This window comes from Pseudophryne corroboree, chromosome 6 (assembly GCF_028390025.1).
Source record: "Pseudophryne corroboree isolate aPseCor3 chromosome 6, aPseCor3.hap2, whole genome shotgun sequence".
NCBI lineage: Eukaryota > Metazoa > Chordata > Amphibia > Anura > Myobatrachidae > Pseudophryne > Pseudophryne corroboree.
The window spans coordinates 95,597,182-95,616,748 of record NC_086449.1 but is presented as its reverse complement, the minus strand read 5'-3'; the positions used below and the strand labels follow the sequence as shown (position 1 = coordinate 95,616,748).

At 45.8% G+C, this 19,567-nt stretch overlaps 1 long non-coding RNA gene across 1 annotated transcript in view; it reads right to left on the bottom strand.

Annotated features, from left to right (window-relative positions):
• Window positions 1–279: 279 nt before the first annotated feature.
• Window positions 280–19,567, bottom strand: part of LOC134934865 (uncharacterized) — a 53,655-nt gene continuing 34,367 nt past the window's right edge. Inside the window, exon 3 of the long non-coding RNA XR_010179832.1 lies at window positions 280–583. This is a non-coding gene — a long non-coding RNA (uncharacterized LOC134934865). The remainder of the gene's footprint in view (window positions 584–19,567) is intronic.

The following is a 19,567-nucleotide window of genomic DNA, read 5'->3' as shown; positions in this document are numbered from 1 at the left end:
TGCTATTCTGTCTGCAGTGTCACCCTTCCCATGTCCCGGGTTGATGTAGTCTCTATGTTCCGCCTTCACCACAGCCTGCCTGGGAGTCCCTGCGTCTGCTTCCTCTGGGGTGAGTACTCCGTGAGACCTCTCAGCTCTCTCTCTATTTACTCTGTGTGTGTGTGTGTGTGTGTTTGTATATATATATATATATATATATATATATATAGTTCCTTGGTTCTTATAAATAAGAATAAAGGGCGTCACTCCAATTTCTTCAATATAGATAGATTGCTTTAGTGAAACTTCATATTAAATAGTCGTCAACGTTTCAAGGCCCTCCGGCCTTTTCGTCAGGACGCAGTTACAAAAGTGCAGAATAGTGAATATACAGCATTGCAAACAGATTAACTTTAACATATCTTTTATAAGATGCAGGTGTACCACAGGTGTTGGCGTCCGTCGTCCTCCCGTTCGGCCAGCGTGACGTCCTCCCGGATCTGACGTCATCTCAGCGGCCGGTCGGTCACCAGGGTTTCCATAGCAACCAGTCGCGGCTCTCTCACTGCCTCCCGGGAGTGCGGTGTGCGCCCTCCTGTGGTCACTACAAAAATACATAATCATATCATATATAGTGACAAACAAACTTAAAACAAATGAAAAACTGTGCTCAAATCGGTGAACCAAATGTGTGTCTCAAAATGGTGATGATATGTTAGTGCATATTATTAGTCTAAAATCAAAAAATTAAAAACAATGCCAGAGATATAATCAATATTATGGTTAATGCACAATCTCTCTCTACTCCAATGCATGAAATCAAAAGATTCTTATGTCATTATACCTAAACCTCTTTATATAATAATCTCCCATCAAGGAAACGTTAAATAAAGCCGTCTAGAGAGCTTAAGCTAAATGGGATCCACTCCACTATTCTATTTCATAAGAATATACTCCACGAGATCTTCTCATTGAGACCCCTTGGAGCTAAAGTATCCAAAATGTGAATCCACTTGGATTCACATTGACTCAACCGTCTCTTTCTATCCCCTCCTCTAACATCGAGGGGGACGTGGTAGATGATTCAGTGATCGTAAAATACGCGCTGTAGCGCATTTTTACACGGTACAGGGAGAAAGAGACTCACATTTTAAAAATGAGCGGGTCCTGCAGGACGCGCTGTGAGTCAGAGTCCTGTTTGCGCCTTAGCCGATACTGAAATGGTATTGGCTAAGCCGCACATAGACTAACAGCGCGTCCTGCAGTCATACTTCTGTGCCGGCCTCTCCAGCCAATCACTGCCAGCGCCAGCGGCATGTCCCCATCATAGGTGTGCGCACACCCTAATGTTGGCCAGCCCCCACACACCGGACGGCTCGGTACCTACGCTGCTGACATCCGCGGGCAGTCCTGCACGCTACTGAGCACAGGTCCGCCTCGTGGCGGGCGGTAAGCCCCGACCTGACATCACATCGGGGCCTGTAGAGAGGAACAGCAGCGCACCGCAGCCCAGGACTCAGGAGGAGTCATGAGGACGGTTACTTGGGGCTTCCAGGAGCATCTTCCACCCTCACCTCTCCAGAAGCACCAAGCGGGAGCAACTGCTACTGTGCTAGGAGCCTTGGATATATTGTACTGGAAGAAACTGTTCCAGCTGCTGTTACTCCAGCTGCTGGCATCACCACGTTAGCTTGGCATTGGTGGACAGTTTGGAGCAGGACTAGAGGCTGTGTGTTGGGGACTTACTCGTCACAGTGACCAGGAGGAGAGAGGTGGAGGTGGCCTTTGCAGAGGCATCATGTGGAATGCAGGCAACATGGATTCTAACCAGACCACTTTAGTTTCAGGGCACACAATATGCCATTTAAACTGCCCGTGTCTGAGCCAGGTGAACTGAAGGTTTCTCATCGTCTTGGTGAGTGCTTAGAGACCAATTTTGGTCTTGGACAGACCCCCTGATTTGTGGATGTGTTGATGCCGTAACTAACATTACAGTGCCGACTTGTAGTGTAAGAATTTAGCATTTTATTATACGGTAAAAAAGCTAATACTTTCAGTGGTAGGGCATAGGGGAGGGGGCACTAGAAATATGCATTTAATTAACATCGGTAGGGTGACACTTCTTAACTAGGTGTCTTTTAATTATAAGAAGGTTGTTAAGAGATTTGTGCTGGGAGGATCTTCGGTGCTGAGCGGATATCTATGTGGGGGTGGGCTTGTGCTACAGGGAGATCTGTGTGATGGGACACATTTGTGCTTGGGGGTGCTATATAAGGGAAAGAGCTGTGTGATGGGGGTACAGCTGTGTGAGGAGAGAGAGCTATGGGTTGGGGGGGGGGGGGGGGGGGAGCTGAGTATGTATTTATATACTGTATACATTAATCATGCCCCAAATCTGTATCTTGCCTAGCGACCCGTTAGGTCTCAATGGTAAAATAGTGCTAGACACCCCCGATCGGCGGTGCTAGATACGCCATTCTGGCAGTGACCACCCTAATAAAATGTGCTTTGCATGCCTATGGTTCCCATGTAGGCGTCTCCCGAGACCTACGTCCTCCTTGCCGCCAGCGTGCTGCTCAGCACTGTGCTGTTCTATGTAACAACGTCCGTCTCCCTGCACACAGCGTGATCATTGCCCAGTGTTGCATGTATTTAACATCATCGCTGACTAAAGGACAATCCTCCCAAAGGTTTGTCTGAGGTTTCACCACGTAGTGCCTTCCAAATTGAGGTGCAGTGATTTGAAATCCTCTCACAGAAGGTACATGTCGTCATACCGACGTAAGCCAGTCCGCAAGGGCAGGTTAATAGATAGATAATGTGAAATGTATTTTAAATCGCTGCACCACTGTGATGATGTGTGTGTGTGTATGTATATATATATATATATATATATATTAATATAATATAATATATATAATATTCGGTTCGATCCGGCACTCAGTATTGCCAAGGTCTCATAAGGTACTTGCTCTGGTGCCCTCCCCAGGTCAGTAACCCAGTAATAACATGCAAGTAAACGGGCGGCACTCTCCAGACTTTCAAGTTTCAATAGCGTCCTTTAATCCTACGTTACGTTTCGGGCTCTCGCCCGTCGTCAGGGACAATCATACACATGATTGTCCCTGACGACGGGCGGGAGCCCGAAATGTAACGTAGGATTAAAGGACGCTATTGAAACTTGAAAGTCTGGAGAGTGCCGCCCGTTTACTTGCATGCTATATATATATATATATATATATATGTCGATGGATACATCCGGCACTCTGTATGACAATGCACATGCCTGGGTGCCTTCCTTAGAATAATGCAAATTCCATACCATCCCCACCTGTGGCTCAGGTGTATCTGGAAAAGGACGAGAGGCGGCACTCCAAGGACTTGAAAAATAATTTATGTGCAAAACATGGCAGAACACAAAAGTGCAAACATTGAAAAAAACATGGAGGTCTTACGACGTTTCAAGGCAGCAAGCCTTTTCCTCAGGTAAGTTAACCCATGTAGAATGTGATGTGCAAAAACGCGAGAACCAAACTCACCAAGAGAAAGACTCACCTTTTAAATAGAGATGAGCGCCGGAAATTTTTCGGGTTTTGTGTTTTGGTTTTGGGTTCGGTTCCGCGGCCGTGTTTTGGGTTCGACCGCGTTTTGGCAAAACCTCACCGAATTTTTTTTGTCGGATTCGGGTGTGTTTTGGATTCGGGTGTTTTTTTTCCAAAAAACCTAAAAAACAGCTTAAATCATAGAATTTGGCGGTCATTTTGATCCCAAAGTATTATTAACCTCAAAAACCATAATTTCCACTCATTTTCAGTCTATTCTGAATACCTCACACCTCACAATATTATTTTTAGTCCTAAAATTTGCACCGAGTTCGCTGTGTGAGTAAGATAAGCGACCCTAGTGGCCGACACAAACACCGGGCCCATCTAGGAGTGGCACTGCAGTGTCACGCAGGATGGCCCTTCCAAAAAACCCTCCCCAAACAGCACATGACGCAAAGAAAAAAAGAGGCGCAATGAGGTAGCTGTGTGAGTAAGATTAGCGACCCTAGTGGCCGACACAAACACCGGGCCCATCTAGGAGTGGCACTGCAGTGTCACGCAGGATGTCCCTTCCAAAAAACCCTCCCCAAACAGCACATGACGCAAAGAAAAAAAGAGGCGCAATGAGGTAGCTGTGTGAGTAAGATAAGCGACCCTAGTGGCCGACACAAACACCGGGCCCATCTAGGAGTGGCACTGCAGTGTCACGCAGGATGTCCCTTCCAAAAAACCCTCCCCAAACAGCACATGACGCAAAGAAAAAGAAAAGAAAAAAGAGGTGCAAGATGGAATTGTCCTTGGGCCCTCCCACCCACCCTTATGTTGTATAAACAAAACAGGACATGCACACTTTAACCAACCCATCATTTCAGTGACAGGGTCTGCCACACGACTGTGACTGATATGACGGGTTGGTTTGGACCCCCCCCAAAAAAGAAGCAATTAATCTCTCCTTGCACAAACTGGCTCTACAGAGGCAAGATGTCCACCTCATCATCACCCTCCGATATATCACCGTGTACATCCCCCTCCTCACAGATTATCAATTCGTCCCCACTGGAATCCACCATCTCAGCTCCCTGTGTACTTTGTGGAGGCAATTGCTGCTGGTCAATGTCTCCGCGGAGGAATTGATTATAATTCATTTTAATGAACATCATCTTCTCCACATTTTCTGGATGTAACCTCGTACGCCGATTGCTGACAAGGTGAGCGGCGGCACTAAACACTCTTTCGGAGTACACACTTGTGGGAGGGCAACTTAGGTAGAATAAAGCCAGTTTGTGCAAGGGCCTCCAAATTGCCTCTTTTTCCTGCCAGTATAAGTACGGACTGTGTGACGTGCCTACTTGGATGCGGTCACTCATATAATCCTCCACCATTCTATCAATGTTGAGAGAATCATATGCAGTGACAGTAGACGACATGTCCGTAATCGTTGTCAGGTCCTTCAGTCCGGACCAGATGTCAGCATCAGCAGTCGCTCCAGACTGCCCTGCATCACCGCCAGCGGGTTGGCTCGGAATTCTGAGCCTTTTCCTCGCACCCCCATTTGCGGGAGAATGTGAAGGAGGAGATGTTGACAGGTCGCGTTCCGCTTGACTTGACAATTTTGTCACCAGCAGGTCTTTCAACCCCAGCAGACTTGTGTCTGCCGGAAAGAGAGATCCAAGGTAGGCTTTAAATCTAGGATCGAGCACGGTGGCCAAAATGTAGTGCTCTGATTTCAACAGATTGACCACCCGTGAATCCTTGTTAAGCGAATTAAGGGCTCCATCCACAAGTCCCACATGCCTAGCGGAATCGCTCCGTGTTAGCTCCTCCTTCAATGTCTCCAGCTTCTTCTGCAAAAGCCTGATGAGGGGAATGACCTGACTCAGGCTGGCAGTGTCTGAACTGACTTCACGTGTGGCAAGTTCAAAGGGCATCAGAACCTTGCACAACGTTGAAATCATTCTCCACTGCGCTTGAGACAGGTGCATTCCACCTACTATATCGTGCTCAATTGTATAGGCTTGAATGGCCTTTTGCTGCTCCTCCAACCTCTGAAGCATATAGAGGGTTGAATTCCACCTCGTTACCACTTCTTGCTTCAGATGATGGCAGGGCAGGTTCAGTAGTTTTTGGTGGTGCTCCAGTCTTCTGTACGTGGTGCCTGTACGCCGAAAGTGTCCCGCAATTCTTCTGGCCACCGACAGCATCTCTTGCACGCCCCTGTCGTTTTTTAAAAAATTCTGCACCACCAAATTCAAGGTATGTGCAAAACATGGGACGTGCTGGAATTTGCCCATATTTAATGCACACACAATATTTGCTGGCGTTGTCCGATGCCACAAATCCACAGGAGAGTCCAATTGGGGTAAGCCATTCCGCGATGATCTTCCTCAGTTGCCGTAAGAGGTTTTCAGCTGTGTGCGTATTCTGGAAAGCGGTGATACAAAGCGTAGCCTGCCTAGGAAAGAGTTGGCGTTTGCGAGATGCTGCTACTGGTGCCGCCGCTGCTGTTCTTGCGGCGGGAGTCCATACATCTACCCAGTGGGCTGTCACAGTCATATAGTCCTGACCCTGCCCTGCTCCACTTGTCCACATGTCCGTGGTTAAGTGGACATTGGGTACAACTGCATTTTTTAGGACACTGGTGAGTCTTTTTCTGACGTCCGTGTACATTCTCGGTATCGCCTGCCTAGAGAAGTGGAACCTAGATGGTATTTGGTAACGGGGGCACACTGCCTCAATAAATTGTCTAGTTCCCTGTGAACTAACGGCGGATACCGGACGCACGTCTAACACCAACATAGTTGTCAAGGCCTCAGTTATCCGCTTTGCAGCAGGATGACTGCTGTGATATTTCATCTTCCTCGCAAAGGACTGTTGAACAGTCAATTGCTTACTGGAAGTAGTACAAGTGGGCTTACGACTTCCCCTCTGGGATGACCATCGACTCCCAGCAGCAACAACAGCAGCGCCAGCAGCAGTAGGCGTTACACGCAAGGATGCATCGGAGGAATCCCAGGCAGGAGAGGACTCGTCAGAATTGCCAGTGACATTGCCTGCAGGACTATTGGCATTCCTGGGGAAGGAGGAAATTGACACTGAGGGAGTTGGTGGGGTGGTTTGCGTGAGCTTGGTTACAAGAGGAAGGGATTTACTGGTCAGTGGACTGCTTCCGCTGTCACCCAAAGTTTTTGAACTTGTCACTGACTTATTATGAATGCGCTGCAGGTGACGTATAAGGGAGGATGTTCCGAGGTGGTTAACGTCCTTACCCCTACTTATTACAGCTTGACAAAGGGAACACACGGCTTGACACCTGTTGTCCGCATTTCTGGTGAAATACTTCCACACCGAAGAGCTGATTTTTTTGGTATTTTCACCAGGCATGTCAATGGCCATATTCCTACCACGGACAACAGGTGTCTCCCCGGGTGCCTGACTTAAACAAACCACCTCACCATCAGAATCCTCCTGGTCAATTTCCTCCCCAGCGCCAGCAACACCCATATCCTCCTCATCCTGGTGTACTTCAACACTGACATCTTCAATCTGACTATCAGGAACTGGACTGCGGGTGCTCCTTCCATCACTTGCAGGTGGCGTGCAAATGGTGGAAGGCGCATGCTCTTCACGTCCAGTGTTGGGAAGGTCAGGCATCGCAACCGACACAATTGGAGTCGGACTCTCCTTGTGGATTTGGGATTTCGAAGAACGCACAGTTCTTTGCGGTGCTACTGCTTTTGCCAGCTTTAGTCTTTTCATTTTTCTAGCGAGAGGCTGAGTGCTTCCATCCTCATGTGAAGCTGAACCACTAGCCATGAACATAGGCCAGGGCCTCAGTCGTTCCTTGCCACTCCGTGTGGTAAATGGCATATTGGCAAGTTTACGCTTCTCCTCCGACAATTTTATTTTAGGTTTTGGAGTCCTTTTTTTACTGATATTTGGTGTTTTGGATTTGACATGCTCTGTACTATGACATTGGGCATCGGCCTTGGCAGACGACGTTGCTGGCATTTCATCGTCTCGGCCATGACTAGTGGCAGCAGCTTCAGCACGAGGTGGAAGTGGATCTTGATCTTTCCCTAATTTTGGAACCTCAACATTTTTGTTCTCCATATTTTAATAGGCACAACTAAAAGGCACCTCAGGTAAACAATGGAGATGGATGGATTGGATACTAGTATACAATTATGGATGGGCTGCCGAGTGCCGACACAGAGGTAGCCACAGCCGTGAACTACCGCACTGTACTGTGTCTGCTGCTAATATATAGACTGGTTGATAAAGAGATAGTATACTCGTAACTAGTATGTATGTATAAAGAAAGAAAAAAAAAACACGGTTAGGTGGTATATACAATTATGGACGGGCTGCCGAGTGCCGACACAGAGGTAGCCACAGCCGTGAACTACCGCACTGTACTGTGTCTGCTGCTAATATATAGACTGGTTGATAAAGAGATAGTATACTCGTAACTAGTATGTATGTATAAAGAAAGAAAAAAAAACCACGGTTAGGTGGTATATACAATTATGGACGGGCTGCCGAGTGCCGACACAGAGGTAGCCACAGCCGTGAACTACCGCACTGTACTGTGTCTGCTGCTAATATATAGACTGGTTGATAAAGAGATAGTATACTCGTAACTAGTATGTATGTATAAAGAAAGAAAAAAAAACCACGGTTAGGTGGTATATACAATTATGGACGGGCTGCCGAGTGCCGACACAGAGGTAGCCACAGCCGTGAACTACCGCACTGTACTGTGTCTGCTGCTAATATAGACTGGTTGATAAAGAGATAGTATACTCGTAACTAGTATGACTATAAAGAAAGAAAAAAAAACCACGGTTAGGTGGTATATACAATTATGGACGGGCTGCCGAGTGCCGACACAGAGGTAGCCACAGCCGTGAACTACCGCACTGTACTGTGTCTGCTGCTAATATATAGACTGGTTGATAAAGAGATAGTATACTCGTAACTAGTATGTATGTATAAAGAAAGAAAAAAAAACCACGGTTAGGTGGTATATACAATTATGGACGGGCTGCCGAGTGCCGACACAGAGGTAGCCACAGCCGTGAACTACCGCACTGTACTGTGTCTGCTGCTAATATAGACTGGTTGATAAAGAGATAGTATACTCGTAACTAGTATGTATGTATAAAGAAAGAAAAAAAAACCACGGTTAGGTGGTATATACAATTATGGACGGGCTGCCGAGTGCCGACACAGAGGTAGCCACAGCCGTGAACTACCGCACTGTACTGTGTCTGCTGCTAATATATAGACTGGTTGATAAAGAGATAGTATACTCGTAACTAGTATGTATGTATAAAGAAAGAAAAAAAAACCACGGTTAGGTGGTATATACAATTATGGACGGGCTGCCGAGTGCCGACACAGAGGTAGCCACAGCCGTGAACTACCGCACTGTACTGTGTCTGCTGCTAATATATAGACTGGTTGATAAAGAGATAGTATACTCGTAACTAGTATGTATGTATAAAGAAAGAAAAAAAAACCACGGTTAGGTGGTATATACAATTATGGACGGGCTGCCGAGTGCCGACACAGAGGTAGCCACAGCCGTGAACTACCGCACTGTACTGTGTCTGCTGCTAATATAGACTGGTTGATAAAGAGATAGTATACTCGTAACTAGTATGTATGTATAAAGAAAGAAAAAAAAACCACGGTTAGGTGGTATATACAATTATGGACGGGCTGCCGAGTGCCGACACAGAGGTAGCCACAGCCGTGAACTACCGCACTGTACTGTGTCTGCTGCTAATATAGACTGGTTGATAAAGAGATAGTATACTACTAATATTATATATACTGGTGGTCAGGTCACTGGTCACTAGTCACACTGGCAGTGGCACTCCTGCAGCAAAAGTGTGCACTGTTTAATTTTAATATAATATTATGTACTCCTGGCTCCTGCTATAACCTATAACTGGCACTGCAGTGCTCCCCAGTCTCCCCCACAATTATAAGCTGTGTGAGCTGAGCACAGTCAGATATATATATACATTGATGCAGCACACTGGGCTGAGCAGTGCACACAGATATGGTATGTGACTGAGTCACTGTGTGTATCGTTTTTTTCAGGCAGAGATCGGATATATTAAATAAAACAAACAACTGCACTGTCTGGTGGTCACTGTGGTCGTCAGTCACTAAACTCTGCACTCTCTTCTACAGTATCACAGCCTCAGGTCAATCTCTCTCTCTCTCTCTCTCTCAACCCCAATCTAAATGGAGAGGATGCCAGCCACGTCCTCTCCCTATCAATCTCAATGCACGTGTGAAAATGGCGGCGACGCGCGGCTCCTTATATAGAATCCGAGTCTCGCGATAGAATCCGAGCCTCGCGAGAATCCGACAGCGTCATGATGACGTTCGGGCGCGCTCGGGTTAACCGAGCAAGGCGGGAAGATCCGAGTCGCTCGGACCCGTGAAAAAAAACATGAAGTTCGGGCGGGTTCGGATTCAGAGAAACCGAACCCGCTCATCTCTACTTTTAAAGCCGTGCTGAGACAGGTGTTCCCGGCGTCTGTGTTCAGGACTTCCGGGTGCGGCGTCCAAGAGGCGCGTCGCTGACGTGTTCGTTGCATAGCAACAGGGATACAAACAGGCGTCGGGGAGACCCGTCACAACTGCAGAGAAAAAGTAAACAAAGAGCGTCATGTGAATGATGAACAGAATGTATGACACCCGCAAAGGGTGAATTGTGGGTGAAGATGTGAAGCTTTAAAAACAAGATTAAAAACTGAAGCTCAGCTGAAGGTTCTGAGAAGCTGTAAAAGCATATAACGAGAAATGTGTAGTGATAACAGCATATGTTAATGAGAGTTATAATACAAACAAAGTGGCTAATGATGTCTTAAGCCAGAATAAGCTAGCAAACGGAAATGTGCAGTCAGGATGGATCCCTGCTAAGTTGCAGCACCCCGTCACCAGGAGGGACTAGGAAGGGGTAAGAGGAGGAAGGGGGAGTGAAAGGGGAACGGTGTGAGGTTGTGGAGAAAAGAAGACAAAGAGAGGGCAGGGGAGAGGGAGAAGCAAAAGAAAGGGATGGGGGTAGAAGAAGGAAGAACGGAACATGAGGGGGGAGGGGGGGAGAGAAAGGGGGGGGGGGAGGGAGAGGGGGAAGGGGGGGGGGAGAGGGAGAAGGGGGGGCGGTGGAGTTGGAGCCGGGATCAATGGGTATACTTTACAAGAACACATTCCAAGTGAATTTTTCATTAAGTCCATTTGGTGACAGTGTATCCAGAAGAAAGATCCACTTGGATTCACATCTGGATAATGCTGTATGTCGGTCGCCCCCTCTCACAGGGCTCGGGATATGGTCGATGATCTTGTATCGCAAGCTAGAGAGTGAATGGCCTTTTAATTTGAAGTGGCGTGCAACCGGTTGGTCCACGGGTTTGCCATCAAGCGATGCCTTGATGGCCGATCTATGCAACGCCATCCTATCCCTGAGATTTCTGATGGTTTGTCCGACATAGAGTAAACCACATGGACAGATGATGGTATATACGATAAATGGTGTCGTGCAAGTGACCACATGTCTGATTTTAAATTGCTTGCCTGTATGTGGATTATTGAAATTATGACCTGTTTCCAAATATTTGCAAGTGGTGCAGGAAGCACACCGATAGCATCCTGGTTTCTTTACTTGCGTAAATGCACCCAGAGTTGGAGTGATGTTTGTTTTGACTAGAAGGTCCCTAAGATTAGGTCCCCTCTTATAGCTAGGCATCAGGGAGGTATTTTTGAAACAGGGTAAGTCTTTGTCGCCAGACACTATGGGCCATAGGCCTTTAGTGGCACGTGGGAGAACTTTACTGGCTGTTGTAAAATGAGTGACGAATGGAATCCGTGATTGTAGTGGCTTTTGAGGGACTTTATAAAGCAATTGTTCTCTTGGGATTTTAAGGACTTCATTCTTAGCCTGCTGGAGCTCCCTCAGCTTATAGCCTCTATGAGCAAATTTTTGGGTCATGTGGTCCAACGTCATAACTAAAGTGGTGCGATCACTTGAAATTCGTGCTGCCCGAAGCATTTGTGATCTAGGAAGACCACGTATAAGTGCAGGGGGGTGGCAACTGCTATGGTGTAAAAGTGTGTTGCGGTCCGTGGGTTTTGAAAATAATTTGGTGTGGATGGAATTATCCTTAATCTCAATAGTGACATCCAGGTAGTTGATGCTTGTAAAACTAGTCTGATACGTGAATTTAATTGGTGAGTTGACTGAATTAATGTGTTCAATGAGGGTGATGAATTCCTGTTCCGTACCGGACCAAAAGATCAGCAGATCGTCTATGTACCGTGTGTAGAGGGCTATTTTGTTAGCTATCTCCCTTGATGAAAAAAAGAATTAATCTTCTTGTTGGAACATATATACGTTAGCGAACGATGGGGCCACAGAGGACCCCATCGCACACCCGGTTGTCTGAATGAAGTACTGTCCATTGTGCATGAAATAATTTTGTTTTCAAGTTTTTGACAACAATGTAGAAACAGAGGGATAGGGATGGCGTCAAAATGATGTCGGAACAGAAATAGTTCCATAGCTGCTAAGCCACTGTCATGAGGAATCACCGTGTAAAGGTTTTTGACATCTAAGGTGCATAGCAGCATATCAGTTGGTACTGTTTTCAAATAGTTGAGTTTATTAAGAAGTTGTGTAGTGTCCTTGAGAAACGTGGGCTGATCCATGATGTATGGTTGGATTAGCTGATCTAGAAACTGTGAAATTGGCTGAAGCAGTGACCCCCTGGCTGAAATGATCGGTCTGGGAGGCGGATCCACAGGATTTTTGTGAAGTTTAGGGATTGTGTAAAGCACTGGAGTGATGGGGAACGGGGTGAGTAATGAATTATACATTTTCTTGTCAAAGTGTCCAGCTTGATGGGCTTCCAACAAAACAGCATCCAGATCACGTTTAAACCCTTCCGTTGGATTCTGGGAAAGTTGATGATACGTAGATGGATCTTGTAACAGAAGGTCGATGTTGGCGATATATTTTGTGGAGTCCTGTATTACGATACCGCCCCCCTTATCGGCGGGGCGGAAGATGACATCCTGATATTTCGACAAATCTTGAAGTGCTTTATGTTCAGCTCTTGTCAAATTTGTGTGAACTGTGGGTTGAGCTGCATGATATTTAGTAACTGCTGTATCTAGCAGACGGTTGAATGTCTTCAATGAAGCATTTGCCGAAACAGGATCGAACTTCGTTTTTTTGTGCACAACTGATGTTTGATAAGATGGCACGTTGTCACTTTGATGTTGAAAAAATTCCTTGGTTTTCAGGGACCTATGTAGCCCATACAGATCGATCTTCCAATCGAGATCTCGGTGGGGATGGGTAGGGACAAAGGATAAACCTTTGTTTAACACATTTAATTCGGTAGGTGAAAAGGTACGGGATGATAAATTAAACGTTACTTCCTCCCTCTGTTGATGGGAGGCTTGGAAGATCCTTTGGTTTTGGCCCCCACGTCGCGTTCTTCCTGGTCGCGCATGTCGACTTTTGAACGTGTGGCCCTGGCTAAAGGGACCGTCCTTGTTGACTGTGGGTCTTCCGAATCAGTGACTAAAAAATCGCTGTCACTATTAGATTGTGACCTATTTCTCCTAGTTGATGGATTTCTGTCTTTCCAAGAGACCCGAGATCTAGAGCGGGATGGTAGGTCTGTACCATTCAACCACCGATACACCCTCTGATCTTCATAATCGGCTTGGACCGTTGTGAGTTTCTTCTGTTTAAATTTTAACAGATCTTGTCTGTAAGTATTGCACTGTTGTTCCAATCGGTCCCATTGTGCTTGGAGCCTCTTATCTTCTAATTGGGGTTTAAATTTCAAGGTGGCTGCCGCAAGTTTGGATCTAGTATCGGTTAGGATGGTCCGGGCCTCGTCGATGACCAATAACATTAGATCTGAGCTGCATTTATTAAGGATGGATATCCATTTACGGCAGAAATCAGCACTGTTTCGACCAATGGTTGGCATATTTCTTATTCTGAAGCCGCGTGGAATCATTTTGGCTCGAAAATAGTCCGATAGTGATGTTCCATGTAGGAGGTAGTCGGTCTCTTTATTGCGCAATTTAAGAAGTGTCTGGAAGATCTCCTCTGTAGTAGATGGTTCAGGTTGAACGTTGAGGTCGGTGCCAAACAGGATCTGTGAAGCTTGTTCTTCATTGTAACTAAGTGTCTCTGCCAGATGTTGTTTAAGTTCAATGAATGACAGAGATCCCGAAGTAGTGGGGGATGTCATGGCAACTTGTGCAAAAAACCAAACTGAGACCCAAAAGCCGCTGCTATACCAGCTTCAGCTAGAGCAACAGGAATGTGAATTCACTGGTAGGTTCAGTAAACGCAGAGTAGACTGCAAAAATGATGAAAAAAGCTAAAAAATGCTTTAGTAGTCACCCAGCTGAGGGTATGACTAAGGTGCCTTGATACATAGGGAACACAGCCAATTCCCAATAGCAATTTGTCGAAATATCAGGATGTCATCTTCCGCCCCGCCGATAAGGGGGGCGGTATCGTCATACAGGACTCCACAAAATATATCGCCAACATCGACCTTCTGTTACAAGATCCATCTACGTATCATCAACTTTCCCAGAATCCAACGGAAGGGTTTAAACGTGATCTGGATGCTGTTTTGTTGGAAGCCCATCAAGCTGGACACTTTGACAAGAAAATGTATAATTCATTACTCACCCCGTTCCCCATCACTCCAGTGCTTTACACAATCCCTAAACTTCACAAAAATCCTGTGGATCCGCCTCCCAGACCGATCATTTCAGCCAGGGGGTCACTGCTTCAGCCAATTTCACAGTTTCTAGATCAGCTAATCCAACCATACATCATGGATCAGCCCACGTTTCTCAAGGACACTACACAACTTCTTAATAAACTCAACTATTTGAAAACAGTACCAACTGATATGCTGCTATGCACCTTAGATGTCAAAAACCTTTACACAGTGATTCCTCACGACAGTGGCTTAGCAGCTATGGAACTATTTCTGTTCCGACATCATTTTGACGCCATCCCTATCCCTCTGTTTCTGACATTGTTGTCAAAAACTTTAAAACAAAATTATTTCATGCACAATGGACAGTACTTCATTCAGACAACCGGGTGTGTGATGGGGTCCTCTGTGGCCCCATCGTTCGCTAACGTATATATGTTCCAACAAGAAGATGAATTCTTTTTTTCATCAAGGGAGATAGCTAACAAAATAGCCCTCTACACACGGTACATAGACGATCTGCTGATCTTTTGGTCCGGTACGGAACAGGAATTCATCACCCTCATTGAACACATTAATTCAGTCAACTCACCAATTAAATTCACGTATCAGACTAGTTTTACAAGCATCAACTACCTGGATGTCACTATTGAGATTAAGGATAATTCCATCCACACCAAATTATTTTCAAAACCCACGGACCGCAACACACTTTTACACCATAGCAGTTGCCACCCCCCTGCACTTATACGTGGTCTTCCTAGATCACAAATGCTTCGGGCAGCACGAATTTCAAGTGATCGCACCACTTTAGTTATGACGTTGGACCACATGACCCAAAAATTTGCTCATAGAGGCTATAAGCTGAGGGAGCTCCAGCAGGCTAAGAATGAAGTCCTTAAAATCCCAAGAGAACAATTGCTTTATAAAGTCCCTCAAAAGCCACTACAATCACGGATTCCATTCGTCACTCATTTTACAACAGCCAGTAAAGTTCTCCCACGTGCCACTAAAGGCCTATGGCCCATAGTGTCTGGCGACAAAGACTTACCCTGTTTCAAAAATACCTCCCTGATGCCTAGCTATAAGAGGGGACCTAATCTTAGGGACCTTCTAGTCAAAACAAACATCACTCCAACTCTGGGTGCATTTACGCAAGTAAAGAAACCAGGATGCTATCGGTGTGCTTCCTGCACCACTTGCAAATATTTGGAAACAGGTCATAATTTCAATAATCCACATACAGGCAAGCAATTTAAAATCAGACATGTGGTCACTTGCACGACACCATTTATCGTATATACCATCATCTGTCCATGTGGTTTACTCTATGTCGGACAAACCATCAGAAATCTCAGGGATAGGATGGCGTTGCATAGATCGGCCATCAAGGCATCGCTTGATGGCAAACCCGTGGACCAACCGGTTGCACGCCACTTCAAATTAAAAGGCCATTCACTCTCTAGCTTGCGATACAAGATCATCGACCATATCCCGAGCCCTGTGAGAGGGGGCGACCGACATACAGCATTATCCAGATGTGAATCCAAGTGGATCTTTCTTCTGGATACACTGTCACCAAATGGACTTAATGAAAAATTCACTTGGAATGTGTTCTTGTAAAGTATACCCATTGATCCCGGCTCCAACTCCACCGCCCCCCCTTCTCCCTCTCCCCCCCCCCTTCCCCCTCTCCCTCCCCCCCCTTTATCTCCCCCCCTCCCCCCTCATGTTCCGTTCTTCCTTCTTCTACCCCCATCCCTTTCTTTTGCTTCTCCCTCTCCCCTGCCCTCTCTTTGTCTTCTTTTCTCCACAACCTCACACCGTTCCCCTTTCACTCCCCCTTCCTCCTCTTACCCCTTCCTAGTCCCTCCTGGTGACGGGGTGCTGCAACTTAGCAGGGATCCATCCTGACTGCACATTTCCGTTTGCTAGCTTATTCTGGCTTAAGACATCATTAGCCACTTTGTTTGTATTATAACTCTCATTAACATATGCTGTTATCACTACACATTTCTCGTTATATGCTTTTACAGCTTCTCAGAACCTTCAGCTGAGCTTCAGTTTTTAATCTTGTTTTTAAAGCTTCACATCTTCACCCACAATTCACCCTTTGCGGGTGTCATACATTCTGTTCATCATTCACATGACGCTCTTTGTTTACTTTTTCTCTGCAGTTGTGACGGGTCTCCCGGCGCCTGTTTGTATCCCTGTTGCTATGCAACGAACACGTCAGCGACGCACCTCTTGGACGCCGCACCCGGAAGTCCTGAACACAGACGCCGGGAACACCTGTCTCAGCACGGCTTTAAAAGGTGAGTCTTTCTCTTGGTGAGTTTGGTTCTCGCGTTTTTGCACATCACATTCTACATGGGTTAACTTACCTGAGGAAAAGGCTTGCTGCCTTGAAACGTTGTAAGACCTCCATGTTTTTTTCAATGTTTGCACTTTTGTGTTCTGCCATGTTTTGCACATAAATTATTTTTCAAGTCCTTGGAGTGCCGCCTCTCGTCCTTTTCCAGATACACCTGAGCCACAGGTGGGGAAGGTATGGAATTTATATATATATATATATATATATATATAATCTCCTGTGCAGGTCACATACATTTTATACTCTATGGGGGTCATTCCGAGTTGTTCGCTCGCAAGTGGATTTTAGCAGATTTGCTCATGCTAAGCCGCCGCCTACTGGGAGTGAATCTTAGCATCTTAAAATTGCGAACGATGTATTCGCAATATTGCGATTACACACCTCGTAGCAGTTTCTGAGTAGCTCCAGACTTACTCGGCATCTGCGATCATTTCACTGCTTGTCGTTCCTGGTTTGACGTCACAAACACACCCTGCGTTCGCCCAGACACTCCCCCGTTTCTCCGGCCACTCCTGCGATTTATCCGGAAACGGTAGCGTTTTTTCCCACACGCCCATAAAACGGCCTGTTTCCGCCCAGTAACACCCATTTCCTGTCAATCACATTACGATCGCCAGAATGATGAAAAAGCCGTGAGTAAAATTCCTAACTGCATAGCAAATTTACTTGGCGCAGTCGCAGTGCGGACATTGCGCATGCGCATTAAGCGGAAAATCGCTGCGAAGCGAAGATTTTTACCGAGCGAACAACTCAGAATGACCCCCTATGTGTGTGTGTCTAGCTATCACTACAGAGATCTTATTGCCTGGTCCTAACCCCCTCCTTCTTTCTACTCTTACCCCCTCCATGTCCCAGAACTTCTGCCCCTAACCCCCTCCCTAGCCCCAGCACTGCCCTCTGTATGCCCAAGTACTGTCCAAACTGCTATCAACCTTTACCCCCTCCATACTCCTAGCACTGTCTGCCCTTAGTATTGCCCCAAGTGCTATCTACCTTTACCCCCTCAAGTACCCCAGCACCGCCCCAACTGTTATCTACTCTTACCCCCTCCTTAGCTTCAGTACTGCCTGCCCCTAACCCACTCCTTTCCTTCAGTACTGCCCCAACTGCTGTCAGCCCACGCCCCCTATAATATGTACCCAGCAATAGTGGAGCAGGACCCCAATTTTTTAAATTAAGGGGTCCCTGGGACCCACAATTTTTTTCGCTCAGCGCGATCACTAGATCTTAAACTTCAAAGAAGTCAGTGGGTGATGTGCTTTTTTAAAGTGGCGTGCCACCGGTTGGTCGCAGTCTTTATCTTCCAATGCGGCCTTAATGGCTGATCTGTGTAGGGCCATCCTTTCCCTGAAGGTCCGTGTCGTTTGTCCTACATAATAGAGCCCGCAGGGGCATATTATGATGTACACTACATACTGGGTTGTACATGTCAATACATGATTGATCTTATATTTATGTCCAGTATGTGGGTGTTTAAAGTATGCCCCTGGTTCTAGATAATTACATGTAGTACATGATATACACCTATAACACCCCATTTTCTTTTTCTGAACCAGAAAGGATGTCTTACCAGTATTAGGAGTATATTCTACTCTAGATTTAACAAGTATGTCTCTCAGGTACTTGCCTCTTTTGTAACAAGGCATCAACTGTTTATCTTTGAAGATAGGTAACTCACTATCCCCACTCACTATTGGCCACAAAGCTTTCATTGCCCGGGGCATAACTTGACTGGCTAGAGTATACTCCAATATTAATGGGATCTTATCTGGTTTAATCTTGGGGGTATCAGATCTAAAAAGGGCCTCCCTCGGAGTATTTACCACCTTTCGCTTAGATTCTTCCAAAAGTGATCTTGGATATCCCCTATGTGTAAATTTATCTTGAACGAGATCTAAGACCGGTTCCAATGTGTTCACATCACTTGTAATTCTAGCTGCTCTTAACATCTGTGTTCTAGGGAGAGCTTTTTTCAAAGGAGGTGGGTGGCAACTGCTATAATGTAGAAGCATATTTTGATCAGTACTCTTATGGTACAGCTCCGTGGCGACCCTACCATCTACAACCTTTACCTTCACATCTAAATAATTAATTGCTTCACAACTGTATTGAAATGTAAATTTTACAGGGTGGTCAAGAGCATTGATTTGCGAAATCAATTGGGTCAATTCACTCTCTGATCCCGTCCAGATCATAAAGAGATCATCTATATATCTTGTATACATCATGATCTTCTGATGAATATTCTGATCTGAAAAGAAAAAGTTGCGTTCCTGTTCAAACATAAATACATTGACGTACGATGGGGAAACATTCGTCCCCATCGCACAGCCAGTGCACTGTAAGTAAAATTTACCGTTGTGAAGGAAAAAATTTAGTGTTAGTATAAATTCCAACAACCGTAAAAATAATGGGATATCAAGATCACAAAACTGATTAGAATATAGAAAACTCCTCATGCATTCTAAACCCATAGAGTGTGGTATAATCGTATACAGATTCTTTACATCCAAGGTGCACATCAAGGCTCCTGCTGGAATCTGTCCCATTTTTTCAAGTTTCAACAAAAATTGTGTGGTATCTTTCAAAAAAGTTTCCTGTTTCATCACTAACGGCTGTAACAGAAAATCTAAAAATTGTGATATTGGCTGTAGCAAAGACCCTCGGGCAGATATAATGGGTCTGCCCGGGGGATTCTTTGCATCCTTGTGCACCTTGGGAATCGTGTATAATATTGGAACCCTGGGGTAGGCCAGAGATAAAGCTCCTTACAGTTTGTGATCGATCAATCCGTCTTTACATGCTGTGGATAGAATATTATCAAGGTCCTGTGTAAAGGTCTCCATCGGATTGTGGGAAAGCCTCCTGTATGTGTGTCCATCCGCCAGTTATTG